This window comes from Triticum dicoccoides, chromosome 5B, assembly GCF_002162155.2.
Source record: "Triticum dicoccoides isolate Atlit2015 ecotype Zavitan chromosome 5B, WEW_v2.0, whole genome shotgun sequence".
Classification (NCBI taxonomy): domain Eukaryota; kingdom Viridiplantae; phylum Streptophyta; class Magnoliopsida; order Poales; family Poaceae; genus Triticum; species Triticum dicoccoides.
Window position 1 is genome coordinate 65,072,639 of NC_041389.1, and position 22,141 is coordinate 65,094,779.

Genomic DNA, 22,141 nt, shown 5'->3' on the forward strand with positions numbered 1-22,141 from the left:
AAAGAGTTGTGGGCGGTGATCGTCATACTGCTTACCACCAATGTCTTAATTTTTATTCGGCGGTATTGTTGGATGAAGCGGCCCGGACCAACCTTACATGATCACGTTCATGGGACCGGTTCCACCGACAGACATGCAACTAGTTTTGCATAAAGGTGGCTGGCGGGTGTCTGTTTCTCCTACTTTAGTTGAATCGAATTTGACTGTGGTTGGTCCTTGTTAAAGGTTAAAACTGCAAACTTGATAAATCGCCGTTGTGGTTTTTGTGCCGCAGGTAAGAACGGTTCTTGGTAGAAGCCCGTAGCAGCCACGTAAAACTTGAACCAAGAAAGTAGAGGACGTCTAACTTGCTTTTGTAGGGCATGTTGTGATGTGATATGGTCAAGACATGATGTGATATAAGTTGTTGTATGAGATGATCATGTTTTGTAAAAGTTATCAGCAACTGGCAGGAGCCTTATGGTTGTCTCTTTTATTGTATGAAATGCAAACGCCATGTAATGGCTTTACTTTGTCACTATGCGTTAACGATAGTTGTAGAAGGAATAGTTGGCGAGATGACCAAAACGCAATGATGGAGATCAAAGTGTCGAGCCGGTGATGATGGAGATCATGATGATGCTTTTGAGATGGAGATCAAAAGCACAAGATAATGATGGCCATATCATGTCACATATTTTGATTGCATGTGATGTTTATCTTTATGCATCTTATTTTTGTTAGTACGACGATAGCATTATAAGATGATCCCTTAACTAAATTTCAAGGTATAAGTGTTCTCCCTGAGTATGCAACATTGCGACAGTTCTTCATGCTGAGACACCATGTGATGATCGGGTGTGATAGGCTCTATGTTCACATACAACGGGTGCAAGATAGTTTTGCACATGCGGAATACTCGGGTTTAACTTGACGAGCCTAGCATGTACAGACATGGCCTTGGGACATTGGAGACCGAAAGGTCGACAATGAATCATATAGTAGACATGATCAACAAAGAGATGTTCACCATTGATGACTACCCCATCTCACATGATGATCGGACATTGGTTAGTCGATCTGGATCACGTATCATTTGGATGACTTGAGGGATGTCTGTCTAAGTGGGAGTTCTTAAGTAATTTGATTAACTGAACTTAATTTATCATGAACTTAGTCCTAATAGTATTTGCAAATTATGTTGTAGATCAATAGCTCGCATTGTAGCTCCCCTATGTTTTTTGATATGTTCCTAGAGAAAACTAAGTTGAAAGATGATAGTAGTAATGATGCAGACTGGATCCGTGAACTAAGGATTATCCTCATTGCTGCATAGAAGAATTATGTCCTTAATGCACCGCTAGGTGACAGACCTAGAAGTAGATGCAGATGTTATGAACGTCGCAAGCTCGATATGATGACCACTTGATAGTTTAGTGCACCATGCTTTACGACTTAGAACTGGGACTTCAAAAACGTTTTGAACGCAATGGAGCATATGAGATGTTCCAAGAGCTAAAATTGGTATTTCAGACTATGCCCGTGTTAAGAGGTATGAGACCTCTGACAAGTACTTTGCCTACAAGATGGAGGAGAATAGCTCAGCCAGTGAGCATGTGCTCAGAATGTCTGGGTACTACAATCGCTTGAATCAAGTGGGAGTTAATCTTCCAGATAAGATAGTGATTGACAAAGTTCTCTAGTCACTATCACAAAGTTATTAGAACTTCGTGATGAACTATATTATGCGAGGGATGACAAAAATGATTCGCGAGCTCTTCGTGATGCTGAAATCGATGAAGGTATAAATCAAGAAAGAACATCAAGTGTTGATGGTTAACAAGACCACTAGTTTCAAGAAAAAGGGCAAGGGAAAGAAAGGGAACTTCAAGAAGAATGGAAAGCAAGTTGCCACTCTCGGGAAGAAGCCCAAAGCTGGATCCAAGCTTGAAACTGAGTGCTTCTACTGCAAAGGGAATGTTCACTAGAAGCGGAACTAGCCCAAACATTTGGCAGATAAGAAGGATGGCAAAGTGAAAAAGGTATATTTGATATAAAGGTTATTGATGTGTACCTTACTAGTGTTCGTAGTAATCCCTAGGTATTTGATACCAGTTCAGTTGCTAAGATTAGTAACTCAAAACAGGAGTTATAGAATAAACAAAGACTAGTTAAGGGTGAGGTGACGATGTGTGTTGGAATTGATTCCAAGGTTGATACGATCACCATTGCACACTCACTCCTCGGGATTAGTGTTGAACCTTAAATAAATGTTATTTGGAGGTTGGATCATGTTTACTGCGATACGGTTATTCATTTAAGTCTGAGTAATTGTTGTTCTGCTTACATGAATAAAACCTTCTATGGGCATACACCCAATGTAAATGGTTTACTGAATCTCAATCGTAGTGATACACATATTCATAATATTGATGCCAAAAGATGCAAAGTTGATAATGATAGTGCAACATACTTGTGGCACTGCCGTTTAGGTCATATTGGTGTAAAGCGCATGAAGAAACTCCATGCTGATGGGCTTTTGGAATCACTTGATTATGAATCATTTGATACTTGCGAACCATGCCTCATGGGCAAGATGATTAAAACTCCATTCTCCGGAACAATGGAGCGAGCCAATGACTTACTAGAAATAATACATACCGATGTATGTGGTCCGATGAGTGTTGAGGCACGCGGCGGGTATCATTATTTTCTGACCTTCACAGATGATTTGAGCAGATATGGGTATATCTACTTAATGAAACACAAGTCTGAAACATTTGAAAAGTTCAAAGAATTTTAGAACAAAGTGGAGAATCATCGTAACAAGAAAATAAAGTTTCTACGATCTGATCACGGAGGCGAATATTTGAGTTACGAGTTTGGCCTTCATTTAAATCAATGTGGAATAGGTTCGCAACTCACGCCACCTAGAACACCACATCGTAATGGTGTTTCCGAACGTCAAAACCGTACTTTATTAGATATGGTGCGATCCATGATGTGTCTTACCGATTTACCACTATCATTTTGGGGTTATGCATTAGAGACAGATGCATTCACATTAAACAGGGCACCGTCTAAATCCGTTGAGACGACACCGTATGAACTAAGGTTTGGCAATAAACCTAAGCTTTCGTTTCTTAAAGTTTGGGGATGCGATGCTTATGGCTTCAGCTTGATAAGCTCGAACCCAAATTGGAGAAGTGCGTCTTCATAGGATACCCTAAGGAAACAATTGGGTACACCTTCCATCACAGATCCGAAGGCAAGATCTTTGTTGCTGAGAATTGGTCCTTTCTAGAGAAGGAGTTTCTCTCGAAAGAAGTGAGTGGGAGGAAAGTAAAACTTGATAAGGTAAATGTACCTTCTCTCGAATTGGAAAGTAGTACATCAGAGAAAATTGTTCCCTTGATGCCTACACCAACTAGAGAGGAAGCTAAAGATGATGATCATGAAACTTTAGATCAAGTTAATACTGAATTTCTTAGGTCGACCAGAGCACGATCCGCACTAGAGTGGTACGGTAATCCTGTCCTGGAAGTCATGTTACTAGACCAAGGCGAACTTACGAACTATGAAGGAGCTATGATGAGCCAAGACTCCGACAGATGGCTTGAGTCCATGAAATCTGAGATAGGATCCATATATGAGAACAGAGTGTGGACTTTGGTGGACTTGCCCGATGATCGGCAATCCATAGAGAATAAATGGATCTTCAAGAAGAAGACTGACGCTGATGGTAATGTTACTATCTACAAAGCTCGACTTGTCGCAAAAGGTTTTCGACACTCAAGGGGTTGACTACGATGAGAATTTCTCAATCATAGTGATGCTTAAGTCTGTCCAAATTATGTTAGTAATTTCCACATTTTATGAAATCTGGCAATTGGATGTCAAAACTACATTCCTTAAATGGATATCTCTAAGAAGAGTTGTATATGATGCAGCCAGAAGGTTTTGTTGATCCTAAAGGTGCTAACAAGGTGTGCAAGCTCCCACGATCCATCTATGGACTGGTGCAAGCATCTTGAGTTGGAATATACACTTTGATGGTGATCAAAGCATATTGTTTTATACAGACTTACAGTGAAGCCTGTATTTACAAGAAAGTGGGTGGGAGCTCTGTAGCATTTCTGATATTATATGTGGATGACATATTGTTGATTGGAAATGATATAGAATTTCTCGATAGCATAAAAGGATACTTGAATAAGAATTTTTCAACGAAACACCACGGTTAAGCTGCTTACATATTGGGCATCAAGATCTATAGAGATAGATCAAGACGCGTGATAAGACTTTCAATGAGTACATACCTTGACAAGATTTTGAAGGAGTTCAAAATGAATCAGTCAAAGAAGGAGTTCTTTAATGTATTGTAAGGTGTGAAGTTGAGTAAAGACTCAAAACCTGACCACGACAGAAGATAAAGACAGAATGAAAGTCATTCCCTATGCCTCAGCCATAGGTTCTATAAAGTATGCCATGCTGTGTACCAAACCTGTTGTGTACCTTGCCATGAGTATGGCAAGGGGATACAATAGTGATCCAGGAGTAGATCACTGGACATCAGTCAAAATTATCCTTAGTTACCTTAAAGAGGACTAAAGAAATGTTTCTTGGTTATGGAGGTGATAAAAAGTTCGTCGTAAAGAGTTACGTCGATGCAAGCTTTTTCACTGATCTAGATGACTCCAAGTCTCAATCTAGATACGTATGGAACGTGGGAGCAATTAGCTAGAGTAGCTCCATGCAGAGCATTGTAGACATAGAAATTTGCAAAATACATACGGATCTGAATGTGGCAGACCCATTGACTAAACTTCTCTCACAAGTAAAACATGATCACACCTTAGTACTCTTTGGGTGTTAATCACATGGCGATGTGAACTAGATTATTGACTCTAGTAAACCCTTTGGGTGTTGATCACATGGCGATGTGAACTATGGGTGTTAATCACATGATGGTGTGAACTATTGGTCTTAAATCACATGGCGATGTGAACTAGATTATTGACTCTAGTGCAAGTGGAAGACTGAAGGAAATATGCCCTAGAGGCAATAATAAAGTTTTTATTTTATATTTCCTTATATCATGATACATGTGTGGATACATAGACAAAGCACCTTGTCCCTAGTAAGCCTCTACTAGACTAGTTCATTAATCAAAGATGGTTAAGTTTCCTAACCATAGACATGTGTTGTCATTTGATGAACAGGATCACATCATTAAGAGAATGATGTGATGGGCAATACCCATCCGTTAGCTTAGCATTATGATCGATCAGTTTTATTGCTATGGCTTTCTTCATGTCAAATACATATTCCTTTGACTATGAGATTATGCAACTCCTGGATATCGGAGGAAGTCCTTGTGTGCTATCAAATGTCACAACATAATTGGGTGATTATAAAGATGCTCTACAGGTATCTCCGAAGGTGTTTGTTGGGTTGGCGTAGATCGAGATTAGGATTTTTCACTTCGAGTATCGGAGAGGTATCTCTAGGCCCTCTCGGTAATACACATCATAAGAAGCCCTGCAAGCAAAGTGACTAATGAGTTAGTTGCAGGATGATGTATTAGGAAACGAGTAAAGAGACTTGTTAGTAACGAGATTGAACTAGGTATGAAGATACCAACGGTTGAATCTCGGGCAAGTAACATACCGATGGACAAAGGGAATAACATATGTTATCATAACGGCTCGACCGATAAAGATCCTCTTAGAATATGCAGGAGCCAATATGAGCATCCAGGTTCCGCTATTGGTTCTTAACCAGAGAGGTGTCTCAGTCATGTCTACATAGTTCTCGAACCCGTAGGGTCCGCACGCTATTATATGAGTTATGTGATTTGGTGACCGAATGTTGTTCGGAGTCCTGGATGAGATCACAGACATGATGAGGAGTCTCGAAATGGTTGACAGGTAAAGATTGATATATATATATATATATATATATATAGGACGATGGTATTCGGAGACCATAAGTGTTCCGGAGGGTACCAGGTAATTATCGGGTCATCGGAAGGGGTTTCGGGCACCCTCGGCAAAAGATATGGGCCTTATGGGCCAAAAGGGGAACGCACCAGCCACAAGGGGCTGGTGCGCCCCACATATGGGCCGGCCAGGGATGGAGAAGGAAAGGGGAAGGGAGAAAGGCAAGTGTGGATTAGGATTCCCACTTCCTTCTCTCTCCCCCCTCTTTCCTTCCCCCTCCGTCAAATATGGCAGGGGGCGCAGGGCAAGGAAGCCCCAAGGGGGCCGACGGCCAGCACTTGGGCACCTTCTGGCCTCTCCCCTCCCCTCCCACCTATATATATGTGGGGAGGGGGGCACCTAGAACACAAAACATCAATTGTTAGCCGTGTGTGGCGCCCCCCTCCACAGTTTACACCCCCGGTCATATTCTCGCGATGCTTAGGTGAAGCCTTGTGCGGATCACATCACCATCATCGTCACCACGGCATCGTGCTAACGGAACTCATCTACTTCCTCGACACTTGCTGGATCAAGAAGGCGAGGGACATCATCGAGCTGAATGTGTGCAGAACTCGGAGGTGTCATACGTTCGGTACTTGATCGGTCGAATCTAGAAGAAGTTCGACTACATCAACTGCGTTGTCAATTTTTTTGAAATTGCACGCTACGTTCCCCAACATTCCCGAGAGAGGGGTGTTCTAACGCGGCACTACACGATGATAGGTGAAGGGGGATAACATCAGAGAACCAAAGTCTGCATTTTCGGACAGATGGACCAGGGGGGGAGGGGGTGGTTCCACTTGATATTAATTTCAGAAACTGTTATAACTTATAAACTTTGTTAGATGATCGCCATTGATCTATAGTTCTAACGAAGACACTTCATATAAGTGTTTTACATGGACAAAAAAAATTAACTTTGTTACAAACATATGAACATTTTATATATACATCAATTCGTCCATCCATAAATATATACATACATACATGAACATAAAAAAATTAAGAAAAAAATTCTATGAACATAAAAAATTCTAACTTTGTTACAAACATATGAACATTTTCTATATACATCAATCCATCCATCCATACATATATACATACATACATTTTATTTGCATATGAACATATGAACATATTCTTACTTTACATATGAACATATGAAAATTCTAACATATGAAAAAAAATGCAGGGCAGGGGCAGGGGCGGCGGCTAAGCAGCAGGGCAGTACAGGGTAGCGGTGGCGGAGGCAACGCAGGGGATGGGGCCGGGGCAGAGCTCACTGGGAGGCAGGGCATCGGGTCAAGGCGGCGGCGTCAGGAGGGCGGTGCAACAACCTGGCGGCGTCGGCATTGGTGCAGGGCGGTGCAGTAGCCTGGCGGTGTTGGGGCAGGGTGTCGGCGTTAGGAGGAGAATGGGAGGTTGGGGTAAATTTCCTAAGTATTGTCTTATATACCCAACCCTTTCGTCCCGGTTGGTGGCTCGAACCAGGATGAAAGGCCCCCCTTTCGTCCCAGTTCGAGCCACCAACAGGGAGAAAAGGTCAATTTCAGCAGCCCAAAGGGCGGGAAGCAGAGACCTTTGGTCCCGGTTGGTGGCTCGAACCGGGACGAAAGGGGGCCCTTTTGTGGGAGTCCTGGACTAGGGGGTCCTCGGGCGTCCGGTCTATTGACGTGGGCCAGACTGATGGACTGTCAAGATACAAGACAGAAGATCACCTGTCGTGTCCGGTGGGGACTCCCGTGTGCGTGGATGGCAAGTATAGGTGTCCGAATATGTTATTCCTTTCTGTAAAACCGAATATGTACAACCCTAAGCCCCTCCGGTGTCTATATAAACCAGAGGGTAGATCGGAGGCAGGATCACAACATTGCTAGGCTAGCTAATCTACGGTTAGCCGAATCAATCACGAGGTAGATCAACTCTTGTAACCCCTATACCCTCGAATACAACCAGGCAGGAGTAGGGTTTTACCACCATTAAGAGTGCCTGAACCTGAGTAAACATTGTGTCCTTTCTCCTTAGTTACCATTGATCCTCAGACATACAGCTTGGGCCCCCCTAACCGAGATCTGCCGGTTTTGACATCGACCTTGGTGCTTTCACTGAGAGCTCCGCTGTATCGTCGACTGAAGGATTGATGGCTCATCTCTTCATTAATAACAATGTTGCCTCCAGGGAAACCTTTCTCCCTGGACAGGTCTTCATGTTTGAAAGCTTTGTGCTTCATGCCAACTCGATCGGCCGCCTCGAGCAGGTCGATAGTTATGCCCTCGGACACTAGGTCAGGTTTGGAAACCTGAACTATGTTGCTGACATCCGAGGAGACCTAGTCTTCGAAGGGTTCGCGGCCTCGGCCGCTACTCTGTGTCCCCGCCAAGGAGACTCTTTGAATCACCTGTTAGATCCCGTCCAGGGGTCAACACCCATACCCACCTCGGCCTTAGATCTGGGGTAGGTCTCATTGTTCAAAGACGGGAGCGCGAGCCCCGCCGGACTTCTCCCCCTTGTGGAACTCCCGACTGAAGACCCAGATGCAATCTTAGACTTGGCTCTGGGTAGCCATCCCGAACTGCCGAGGTCTGCACTCAGCGGGTCCGAGCAGGTGTCCCATGCCGAACTCAGCCCAGTAGATCCACAGTTTCTGGTCCCACTTCCTCTCTTAGATGAAGCATTGGGTTTGATGCAGTCTCTCACCATCGCGGAGGCCTTACCTCTGAACTGTACCCATCTTGGACTGGGGGCTGAGAGCGGGGAATTTTATGCCCCACCCACCACCCACCTAATAGCCACTGTCGAGGACTTAACCAACATGTTGGACTATGAGTCCGAAGACATCGACGACATGGATGATGATGCCGACGCTGAACCAAGCCAAGTCCCACCCATCACGGGGCGTTGGACGGCCACCTCAGCCTACGATGTGTACATGGTGGACGCTCCGGATAAAAAGAATGATGAGGATAACCCGAGCCCAGATGAGGACAAACCCATCAACAAACGTCCAAAGCACCGACGTCAGCGGCGCTGCTCACGATCGCGTCGGGCGAAAGACAGCAATACCGACACCGGAGATAATGAGACTCTGGATGATGCCGAAGATCCCGAATACCCCATCGAGCCCACATACGAACATGACGAAAGGGAAGAGGGTGAATATAGTCCTAGACACACCGATCACAAAGATTCGGGAGACAACAACTATATGCTAGAAACCGGAGAGGAGATTAGCCTCGGCGATGAAGATTTTATCGGCCTAGAGGAACCCCTCGATCAAGAACGCTTCAACCGACAGCTTATTGCTACAGCCTGGAGCCTGAAGAAGAAGCAGCAGCAGCTCAAAGCCGAGCAAGATACGCTGAATGAAAGGTGGACTAAGGTCCTGGCCGCTGAGGAATACGGCCGCGAGCGACCTGTTAAAAGTTACCCTAAGCGCAAGTTGCTGCCACAATTCGATGATGAAGCCCTTGAGCCAACACCGTCAAAGTATAATCAGGCAGACCAACCAGACCGACCACCACGTGGACGAGATAAAACGGCATATCAAGCCAAACACCAACCGGCACCCCCTCGCCGAAGAGGCAGAGAGATGACAGCCGAGGGATATACGTATGACTTGCAATGCGACATAGCCAATAAAGCTGGTCAGACAAGATCAATCTATAGATCAAGGGGCCGTGCCCTAGCGCGAGACAATGGCTATGAAGCCAAACGTGGCGATTGTTATTGTGTTTGGGATCAGAACCGAACTCAGATGTCAACCGATCTCGGCCACGACATTGCAATATAGAGGGGCCGCACACCTTCTATGCTTTACCAATGAGGTCATGGAACACCAGTTTCCGGAAGGGTTCAAACCCGTAAACATTGCACAATACGATGGAACGACGGATCCGGCCGTCTAGATTGAAGATTTTCTTCTCCACATTCACATGGCTCGAGGAGATGATCTCCACGCCATTAAATATCTTCCTCTAAAGCTGAAAGGACCAGCACGGCACTGGCTAAATAGCCTCCCAAAAAAACTCCATTGGAATCTGGGAAGACTTGGAAGATGCTTTTAGGACTTATGTCCGGCCACCGGATGCTGATGACTTGAGTCAGATAATCCAGCAGCCAGGCGAATCAGCCTGCAAGCTTTGGAATCAGTTATTAACTAAAAAGAACCAGGTCGTAGACTGCCTGGACGCCGAAGCCTTAGCGGCCTTTAAGCACATCATCCGTGATGAATGGCTCGCTTGACACCTTGGGGAGGAAAAGCCGAAGACCATGGAAGCCTTAACGGCACTCATGACCCGTTTCTGTGCGGGCAAAGACAGCTGGTTGGCTCGTAGAAGCAACTGCTCTGGTGACCCTGGCACCTCCAAGGTGCGGGACGGCAATGGTAAACCTCGCTGCAACAAAAACAAACATCAAAACAACAATAACGATGACACGGCGATACGGCAGTCAATGCCGGATTCAGCGGTCCTAAGTTCGGTTAGCATAAGAAACCTTTCAAAGGCAATAAAGATGGGCAATCCAGCTTAGATAAGATACTTGAGAGGCCCTGCCAGATTCACGGCACACCCGATAAGCCTGCGAACCACACCAACATGAATTGTTGGGTTTTCAAATAAGCTGGTAAGATAAATACCGAACACAAGGGAAAAGGGCCTCCAAGCGAAGACGATGAGGAGCCCCGTCAGCCAAACACTGGGGGTCAGAAGCAGTTTCCCCCCGAGGTGAAAATAGTGAACATGATATATGTCACTCAAATCCCCACAAGGGAGCGCAAATGTGCATTACAGGATGTCTATGCCATAGAGCCTGTCGCTCCCAAGTTTAACCCATGGCCAGCCTGTCCGATCACCTTTGATCGCAGGGACCACCCAACCAGTATCCGTCATGGGGGTTTGGCCGCCCTGGTTCTCGATCCAATCATTGACGGATACCACCTCACCAAAGTCCTTATGGACGGAGGAAGCAGCCTCTACTTGATTAATCAAGATACTGTCCGTAAAATTGGGATCGACCCATCACGAACCAAGCCTAGTAACACTACATTTAAAGGTGTGATACTAGGAGCGGAGGCCCGTTGTATGGGCTCAATTACACTGGAGGTAGTATTCGGCTCCCCAGATAACTTACGCAGTGAATAGTTAATCTTCGACATCGTCCCTTCCATAGTGGCTACCATGCACTGCTCGGACGAACTGCTTTCACCCGCTTTAATGCAGTCCCGCACTACGCTTACTTGAAGCTTAAAATGCCTGGACCTCGTGGCGTTATTACAGTCAATGGCAATATGGAGCGCTCACTCCGTACTGAACAGCACACCGCAGCCCTTGCAGCCGAAGTATATGGCAACCTTATCAAGCCGAACAGTTCACCGGCCAATAAAGCCAACAACATATCCAAACGAGTCCGGTCTGCGCATAATAGCGATAAATCAACAGATTCGGACATCGATTAGTAGTTCGGCCTCCACCGATCGCCCCACCACGCGTACATAATTACACACTAAAAATACCTTGGGCGGCACTGGAAGCACACTGTGTAAGAGGTCCATTGCACGTCTTGACCATAGTTGGACCACACATATCTTTTTTCCTTTTAACGCAGGTTCATCAAGAGCCCTACTTGCAAGATGGTTGTCGCACGAGATCCTTTTAAGGCTGGTGCGTTCCAACCATGAAATACTCCTCTCAAAGGACTTACTACTAAGGAGAAAAGCCGCAGACGTGCGGCAGGGCCTCATTCGAGTTTCTTTTCTGAACTATGATTTTTAGGCCTTGTGTTAGACTTTCCATTATGTAAAATCTTTTCGTTTTCTCTTTGGGCATGTAACATGACCTTAATATTGAATGACATTGCCTGTCATCAACGTATCAATAAAGATATAAAGGGCATAGATGATTATCCCCTTCTTGGCTCGGCTTTGTTTTTTTCCTTGTCATCTGTGCTCCCCCTTACGTTCGACTAACATACATGGTTTGACACGGTCTTCACACCAGGGGCTATATTCGGCCCCGCAAAATTCTTAAGTCCGAACACCTATAGGGAACTCTTCGGTGCCCCGGATATGGCATTATATGCATCGGCTCCGAATCATATCTTTGGTATATAGTTGGGTTGCTCGACTCCTGTGTTTGTCACCTTACGTTCCGCAAGTTCGGCTAAGGTAGTAAAGGGCGAACTACTGTGATTGTTTTTCTTGTTCGTCCGGTTAAGTACCTTAGTAGAGAAAGCCAAAAACTGATTGTCATGATAGGTGAGAGCAGGTCAGCAATCCGGTGACTTAGTGTCATACTACGAATCGTTCGTGATTTATGCCGTGTTATACGAGGGGCTGGGTTTTTGACCAGCCGCCTTGCAAAGGCGCCGCACTCTGTATTGCCGTTCATGCAACGAGGCGCTAGTACTTAGCGCCACCAATGGACTCTTATAGCTCAGTGAAAGTACTAAAACCGCGTAGTCTGATTGCCTAGTTCACCTCGCAAGCTGCCTCCTACATCGGACCAAGACGTTGGATAAAGTGTGGACATGCGTTTCCGAATACCCCTGTAATATTTACATGGGGGCTGAAGCCGATAACTGGTAAACTTTCAGATATATAAATGCAGAATAGGAGGATAAACTAATCATAAAGCATAAGCATAGCTATTATACATCATGAGTTCATTACACGACTCTTACAAATCGGACTCAGCTACTCAAATATGACGTCCTTTGAACACTGGCCCTCCACAATACGAGCTCCCTCGAGGACCTTGTCAAAGTACTTCTCCGACCGTCGGTGCTCTTTGCCTTCAGGTGGCCCTGCGGTGGCAATCTCGGTGGCCTTCATCTTCGCCCACTGCACCTTGACACGGCCGAAGGCCATTCGGGCACCTTCTAACATGCATATAATTTTCAGATATGCTGAAACGCCACATACCTTGGGTTTCGTTGAACCGCTTGTTGATGCGGTCGAGTTCCTCATCGGATAGCCGAAGCTTCTGATTAAGCTCGGCTATCTCTGCGGCCTGGGCAGTAGCCGCCAACATCGAAGCCTGACCAACAATATATATGGCACATTATCAACCTGTTTTGATCCTCTCTCCGGATTGTCCTAATCCGGACATAGTCTCGGGGGCTACTGTCTACACATGGGTTTCGCCTAACACATTTATGTGTACAAAAAATAAAAGCTAGTATAGAATATTACATCGCTTACCTAAAATCAAGAAAATAGGCTATTGAAGGCTTCGGTCAGTCCGCTCTTCGCGGACCGAACCTTTTCCATGACGGCACCCATCAGGGTGTGGTGTTCCTCCACAATGGAGGCATGTTGCAATGCCTCCCGCATAGTGTCAGTGGCCTCCGGATTGGCAGAGGCCGCCGATGGAGCTCCTACTCCCCCCTCTTTCGAAGGGGGATGTTGGTCCAAACCCGGAGCCGTGCAGGTCTCCGGGACGGTGTTCGACGAGGGCCCAGATGGTTGAGGCCCCCCACCCTCGATGGTCATGGGGGTCGCCGTGCCCCGCTCTACAGCGTCCGAGGTATCATCCTTGGACGCCTTCTGGACGGTCTCGTCTGCTCCTCCCCGGCCAGGAGATGGCCTTTGGGAGGAAACCTCAGTGTCCTCCATGGTAGGGGGAGAGAGGGCGCGAGACAGGTCGTCACTCTCCGCCTCCCCAGAGGCTAGAGAGTTCCCTGTCGAAATAGAGGTGATCGGGATCTCACGCGGAGGGCTGAAAAGCATAAAAGGATTGAGCATGAAAGAGCCAGATTAAAGCGATAATTAAACGAGTAAGTTTCTGACACTTACATTTCGGCCAGGGGCTTCTCCCTTTGGACCCCCTCCGGGTTCTTGGAGGTTGTCCTCTTTCCCCTCCTCGTCTTGAGAGGGGAGTCGCTCTCCACTTCCTCTTCCTCCTCCTCCTCTTCTTCGTCCTCATCTTCCTCGTGGGAGGAGACGAGTTTGATCTCTCTGGACACGGCTTCTGGAGGGCCTTTGCAGCGGGCCCCGTCCTTGGGCCCCTTGATCTTCTTCTTGGCCTTCTTCTCCGGCGGCTTATAAGGCGCCGGGACTAGCATCTGCTCCAGCTGAGGAGTGACTAGGTTTTCAGGTAGCAGAGCCAGACACTTGACCCGCTCCGATTTCTTGGTCCAGCCCTGTAACAAGGGATTGGTTGATGAGTTCGGCATAGATCGAATATTTATATATAAACTAGGTATGTCTTCGGAGATATCGAATACTTACTGGAGAGGCCGGATTCGTGGCATTGAGGACGATGTCTTTGGTCTCCATGGGCCAACTACTCTTCTACGCCTTGAAAAGCATCTTCCATATTCCCTCGTGCATGGTGCCGAGGAAGTGTTATAGCGTCCGTGGCTCCTCTGGCTTGAATTCCCACATGGGGGAAGCCTGGCGCTAGCAAGGGAGAATACAGCGGGAGATCATGATCTGAACCATGTTGGTTAGACCAATGTTCTTCCCCAGCATGTTGGTGATGCGCATTTGCAGCGCTTGCACCTCTGTTTGGGACCCCCAGTCGAGGCCTTTCACGTTTCAGGAGGTGAGCCTCATGGGGGGTCCAGATCTGAACTCCAGAATGGCCGCCCACTTAGTATGGCGCGGCTCGGTGATGTAGAACCACTCCTGTTGCCAGATCTTCACGGTCTCCAAAAATGCCCCTTTGGGCCGTGTGGTGTTCGGCAGCTTGCTAATCATAGCTCCCCCGCAGTCCGCATGCTGCCTGTTGACCACCTTCGACTTCACGTTGAAGACATTGAGCCATAGGCCGAAGTGTGGGTGGACGTGGAGGAGAGCCTCACACACGACGATGAATGCCGAGATGTGGAGGAAAGAGTTCGGGGCTAGATCATGGAAATCTAGCCCGTAGTAGTACATGAGTCCGCGAATGAACGGGTGGAGTGGGAAACCTATCCCTCTAAGGAAGTGGAGGAGGAATACGACTCGTTCGCCGGGCTCCGGAGTAGGAATGGCTTGACCTTCAAGGGGAAGTCTGTGCTTGATATCGGTGGCAAGGTACCCCGCACTCCGGAGATCTTTAATCTCCTTCTCCGTCATGGAGGAGGCCTCCCACTTGCCTTTGGAGCCAGCTCCGGCCATGGTCGGACAAGGTGGTAGTGGTGGTGAGAGAGATGGAGACTTTGCGGGCGCAAAAAGCTTGGGAGATTGGAAGGCTGAGGAGATGTGAAGGCATGGGGAAGAAAGTAAGGATCTATTTCCCTCTTATAGGCAGTAAAAATGCCAACCCCCCGCCCAACCCCCCGCTTGTGCCTTGAATCTCGCCTATTCCCAATGAAGGCGTGCGCTGCAAACGGTTGGATTACCCAAATATCATTGATATGCAATCTCGCATTAAGTGGGCACGATCTCTGTTTCGACAGGACATGCCAATGCGGCGTGGCCTCGAAACACAGAACACGGGGTAGCAAAACGGTTCAAAATGCCGAAGGGTTAAGTCTGACGCTTCATCGAAAAAGTTGTCCGTAAAAGACACTGTTCTTATATATATATATATATATATATATCATGCATTCGCGGCTAAGGGTTGTGTTTATTATGAAAAGCCAGATACAATTCTTTTACGGAGGAAAGCCGATGTGTATTCTTCGAGGAACCCGCCTTGCAATGCCGAAGACAATTTGAACGCCGAATATATCATCATTGAAGGCTGGTTCAAGGGCTACTGTGGGAGTCCTGGACTAGGGGGTTCTTGGGCGTCCGGTCTATTGACGTGGGCCGGACTGATGGGCTGTCAAGATACAAGACAGAAGATCACCTCTCGTGTCCGGTGGGGACCCCCGTGTGCGTGGATGGCAAGTATGGGTGTCCGAATATGTTATTCCTTCCTGTAAAACCGACTTTGTACATGTCTATATAAACCGAAGGGTAGATCGGAGCCAGGAACACAACATTGCTAGGCTAGCTAATCTAGGGTTAGCCGAATTGATCTCGAGGTAGATCAACTCTTGTAACCCCTATACCCTTGAATATAATCAAGCAGGAGTAGGGTTTTACCTCCATTAAGAGGGCCCAAACCAGGGTAAACAATGTGTCCTTTCCCCATAGTTACCATTGATCCTTAGACGTACAGCTTGGGCCCCCCTACCCGAGATCTGCCGGTTTTAACATTGACACCTTTTGTCATGGTTTGAGCCACCAATCGGGACGAAAGGGTTGTGCTGCCACATCCATAAGTTTAGTCCCACCTCGCTAGTTGAGAGGGGCTCGGAGTGGTTTATAAGCGCCGCTGCCGCTACCCTCTCGAGCTCCTCTCTACTGCAGGCAGTACATGCCTATCTGACGCCCTGTTGGGCTTGCTTGCACTGCGGACCTGCATCCTTCCCATTTCTAGGGTTTCTAGTCATATGTAGGCCGTGGTGGCTAGTAGGTGGGCCTTTTTTCCATTTTTTTGCATATGGTATGTTTTTAAAATTTTAATGTTATTTTTTTCATATGTTATTTTTAGTTATATAATTTTAGTTGCATAAATTTTATATAATTTTAGTTGCATAAAATTTATATAAGTTTAGTTGCATAAGCTTTACTTTTAATTGATTATTTTCAGTTGATTCCTTTTGATATTAGAGTTTTATAAAAGCTTTTTAGTTTTCTATTAAATTTTGTAACAAAAATACTTTATGAAAAATCCTTTTTACTATTAAAGTTTTTAACAAATAAATACTTTGATATTTTAGTTAATATTATTTTGATTCTTTTTGCTATTGAAGAATATTGTATTTAATTGATTCTTTTAAGTTTATTCTTTTTGCTATCAGAGTTTTATAAAAGCTTTTCAGTTCATTCTTTTTGCTATTCGAGTTTTATAAAAGCTTTTTAATTCATTCTTTTTTATATTAGTTCATTCTTTGAGCTAAATGACCCTGAAATTGAAAAACAGTACAAATGAACTCTGAAAAGGTTGAAAGTTGGCATGCTATCATCATTTCACACACATAGCATGTGCTAAAAAGTGAGAGGGTTACGGCAAAAACTGGATGCATTTCATGTACAAAATGGACAATCTCTTTCAAAGTATCAGGTTTTTGGACGAAAACACATCTATTACAAAAGGCATTTCATTTTTTTTAACTTATTTCAGCTCTAGACTTTTTGTACGTTGAACATGCACCATTCAAAGCCACATCCTCAATTTTCAGTCCTTTCTGACTTCATTTGCTATTTTTCATGCATTTACTGATTTTTTAGCTAAATGACCCTGAAATTGAAAAGCAGTACAAATGAACTCTGAAAAGGTTGTAGTTTGCATGGTATCATCATTTCACCCATGTAGCATGTGCTAAAAAGTTGAGAGGGTTACGGCAAAAACTGGATGCACTTCGTGTAGAAAATGGACAATCTCTTTCGAAGTATTAGAGTTTCGAACAAAAACTAATCTATTCCAAAAGGAATTTCATTTTTTAACTTATTTCAACTACAAATTTTTTTGTGCGTTCAACATGCACCATTCAAAGCCACATCATCAATTTCAATCCTTTCTGACTTCATTTGCTAATTTTCATGCATTTACTGATTTTTTTAGCTAAATGACCCTGGAATTGAAAAGCGGTACAAATGAACTCTGAAAAGGTTGAAAGTTGGCATGGTATCATCATTTCACCCACATTGCATGCGCTAAAAAGTTGAGAGGGTTACGACAAAAACTGGATGCATTTCGTGTACAAAATGGACAATCTCTTTCGAAGTATTAGGGTTTTGGATGAAAAATCATTTGCTACAAAAGGCATTTCATTTTTTTTAACTTATTTCAACTCCAGACTTTTGTTGATTTTTTAGCTAAATGACCATGAAATTGAAAAGCAGTACAAATGAACTCTGAAAAGGTTGAATGTTGGCATGGTATCATCATTTTACCCACATAGCATGTGCTAAAAAGCTGAGAGGGTTACAAAAAAAACTAGATGCACTTCGTGTACAAAATGGACAATCTCTTTCGAAGTATCAGGGTTTCGGACGAAAACTCATCTGTTACAAAAGGCATTTCATTTCTTGACATGTAACTATAGTGATATTCTAGATAAAAGCCATCATCAGAATAGTTGTGGAGAGAAAGTCTTCACTTTTTCTTCGCGTGTGTCCCTTGCTTATTGTGTCGTAACCATGGATAATCTTCATCGTTTAACAGGATGCTTGGGTCAGCCTTCACTTTGAAGGGAGGAATTTCATGAAACTTTTCATAATCTTCAAACATGTCTGTCTTGCCCTCCACTCCCACAATGTCTCTTTTCCCTAAAAGAACTATGTGGCGCTTTGGCTCATCGTTTGATATATTCGCTTCCTTATCTTTTCTTTTTCTCGGTTTGGTAGACATGTCCTTCACATAGAAAACCCGTGCCACATCATTGGCTAGGACGAATGGTTCGTCTGTGTACCCAAGATTGTTGAGATCCACTGTTATCATTCTGTACTGCGGGTCTACCTGTACCTCGCCTCCTAACAGATTGACCCATTTGCACCGAAACAAAGGGACCTTAAAATCATGTCCATAGTCAAGTTCCCATATGTCCACTATGTAACCATAATATGTTATCGTTCCCCTCTTGGTCGCTGCATCAAAGCGGACACCACTCTTTTGGTTGGTGCTCTTTTGATCTTGGGCAATCATGTAAAATGTATTCCCATCTATCTCGTACCCTTGGTAAGTCAATATAGTCAAAGATTGTGTCCTCGCCAACGAGTACAACTCATCTCCAACAATGTTGTTACCCATGAGATGTGTGTGCAACAAACTGCCAAAAGTCCTGATGTGTCCACACGTAATCCTGCCGTCAGACTGCTCTGGGTGTTTGGAGCACAGATATTCTTGTGTTCATTGACATATGGGGTCACCAAGGTAGAATTCCATAGAACTACGTAGTGTGCTTGTGTTTGGAAATGTAGCATGCAATTTCAAAAACTTTCCTACGCTCACGCAAGATCTATCTAGGAGATGCATAGCAACGAGAGGGGGAGAGTGTGTCCACGTACCCTCATAGACCGAAAGCGTAAGCGTTAACTTAACGCGGTTAATGTAGTCGAACATCTTCTTGAATCAACCGGTCAAGTACCAAACGTATGGCACCTCCGAGTTCTGCACACATTCAGCTCAATGAAGTCCCTCGAACTCTTGATCCAGTAGAGGTACGAAGGAGATGAGTTCGGTCAGCACGATGGTGTGGTGACGGTTATGGTGATGTGATCTGCGCAGGACTTCACCTAAGCACTACGACAATATGACTGGAGGAGTAAACGGTGGAGGGGGCACTGCACACAGTTAAGACAGCTGATGTGCTTTGGGGTGCCCCCTGCCCCCGTATATAAAGGAGGAGAGGGGAGGAGACCGGCCCTAGGGGGCGCGCCAAGTGGGGGAGTCCCACTAGGATTCCTAGTCCTAGTCGGCCCCCCTTCCTTTCCAATGGAGGGGGGAGATGGAAAGAGAGGGAGAGGGAAAGGAGGGTCACGCCCCCTCCCCTAGTCCAATTCAGAATCACCATCGGGGGGCGCCACCTCTTCTGGCCTGCCTCCTCCTCTCTACTATGGCCCAATAAGGCCCATTACTTCCCTGGGGGGGTTCTGGTAACCCCTCGGTACTCCAAAAAATTCCTAAACCACTCCAGAACCATTCCGGTATCCGAATATAACCTTCCAATATATCAATCTTTACCTCTCAACCATTTCGAGACTGCTGTCATGTACGTGATCTCATCCGGGACTCCGAATTACCTTCGGTCACCAAAACACATAACTCATACAATACACATCGTCATCGAACGTTAAGCGTGCGGACCCTACGGGTTCGAGAACTATGTAGACATGACTGATACACCTCTTCGGCCAATAACCAATAATGGAACCTGGATGCTCATATTGGTTCCCACATATTCTACGAAGATCTTTATCGGTCGAACCGCAATGTCAACATACATTATTCCCTTTGTTATCCACATGTTACTTGCCCGAGATTCGATTGTCGGTATCCTCATACCTAGTTCAATCTTCTTACCGGCAAGTCTCTTTACTCGTTCTGTTGTGCATCATCCCGTAGCTAACTCATTAGTCACATTGCTTACAAGGCTTCATATGATGTGCATTATCGAGAGGGCCCAGAGATACCTCTCCGATACTCGGAGTAACAAATCCTAATCTCGATCTATGCCAACCCAACAAACACCTTCAGAGATACCTGTAGAGTATATTTATAATCACCCAGTTACATTGTGACATTTGATAGCACACAAGGCATTCCTCCAGTATCCGGGAGTTACATAATCTCATAGTCGGAGGAATATGTATTTGACATGAAGAAAGTAGTAGCAATAAAACTGAACGATCATTATGGTATGCTAACGGATGGGTCTTGTACATCACATCATTCTCCTAATGATGTGATCCCGTTCATCAAATGAAAACACATGGCCATGGATAGGAAACTTAACCATCTTTGATCAACAAGATAGTCTAGTAGAGGCATACTAGGGACACAGTGTTTTGTCTATGTATTCACACATGTATCAAGTTTCCGGTTAATACAATTCTAGCATGAATAATAAACATTTATCATGATATAAGGAAATATAAAATAACAACTTTATTATTGCCTCTAGGGCATATTTGCTTCAGTCTACCACTTCCACTAGCGTCAATACTCGTTCACATCGCCATGTGATGTAACACCAATAGTTCACTTCTTTATGTGATTAATACTCAAAGGGTTTACTAGAGTCAATAATCTAGTTCACATCACCATGTGATTAACACCCAAAGAGTACTAAGGTGTCATCATGTTTTGCTTGTGAGAGAGGTTTAGTCAATGGGTCTGTCACATTCAGATCCATTTGTATTCTGCACATTTCTATGTCTATAATGCTCTGCATGGTGCTACTCTAGCTAATTGCTCCCACTTTCAATATGTATCCAGACTGAGACTCTGAGTCATCTAGATTAGTGTTAAAGCTTGCATCACCGTAACCCTTTACAATGACAAACCCTTTATCACCTCCATAACCGAAAAATATTTCCTTAGTCCTCTAAGGATAATTTTGACCACTGTCTAGTGGTCTACTCCTGGATCACTATTGTACCCCCTTGCCAAGCTCATGGCAAGGCACACAACAAGTCTGGAACACAACATGGCATACTTTATAGAACCTATGATTGAGGCATAGGGAATGACTTTCATTCTCTTTCTATCTTTTGCCGTGGTCGGGCTTTGAGTCTTACTCAACTTTACACCTTCTAATACAGGCAAGAACTCCTTCTTTGACCGATCCATTCTGAACTCTTTCAAAATCTTGTCAAGGTATGTACTCATTGAAAAATCTTATGAAGTGTTTTGATCTATCTCTATAGATATTGATGCTCAATATGTAAGCAGCTACACTGAGGTCTTTCTTTGAAAAACTCCTTTCAAACTCTCCTTTATACTTTCCAGAAAATTCTACATCATTTCTGATCCACAATATGTCATTCACATATACCTATCAGAAAAGTTGTAGTGCTCTCACTCACTTTCTTCTAAATACATGCTTCACCACTGATACGTCTTGAGCTTGTGTTGGTTTCCCTTGAAGAGGAAAGGGTGATGCAGCAATAGTAGCGTAAGTATTTCCCTCAGTTTTTGAGAACCAAGGTATCAATCCAGTAGGAGGCTCCTCAAAAGTCCCACGCACCTACACAAACAAACAAAGAACTCGCAACCAACGCAATAAAGGGGTTGTCAATCCCTTCACGGCCACTTGCGAAAGTGAGATCTGATAGAGATAGTATGATAAGGTAAATATATTTTTGGTATTTTATAATATAGATGCAAAAAGTAAAGATGCAAACAAAAGTAGATTGGAAGCAAATATGATAAGAGATAGACTCGGGGCCATAGGTTTCACTAGTGGCTTCTCTCAAGATAGCATAAGTATTACGGTGGGTGAACAAATTACTATCGAGCAATTGATAGAAAAGCGAATAATTATGAGATTATCTAGGCATGATCATGTATATAGGCATCACGTCCGCAACAAGTAGACTGACTCCTGCCTGCATCTACTACTATTACTCCACACATCGACCGACTCCTGCCAGCATCTAGAGTATTAAGTTCATAAGAACAGAGTAACACATTAAGCAAGATGACATGATGTAGAGGGATAAACTCAAGCAATATGATATAAACCCCATCTTGTTATCC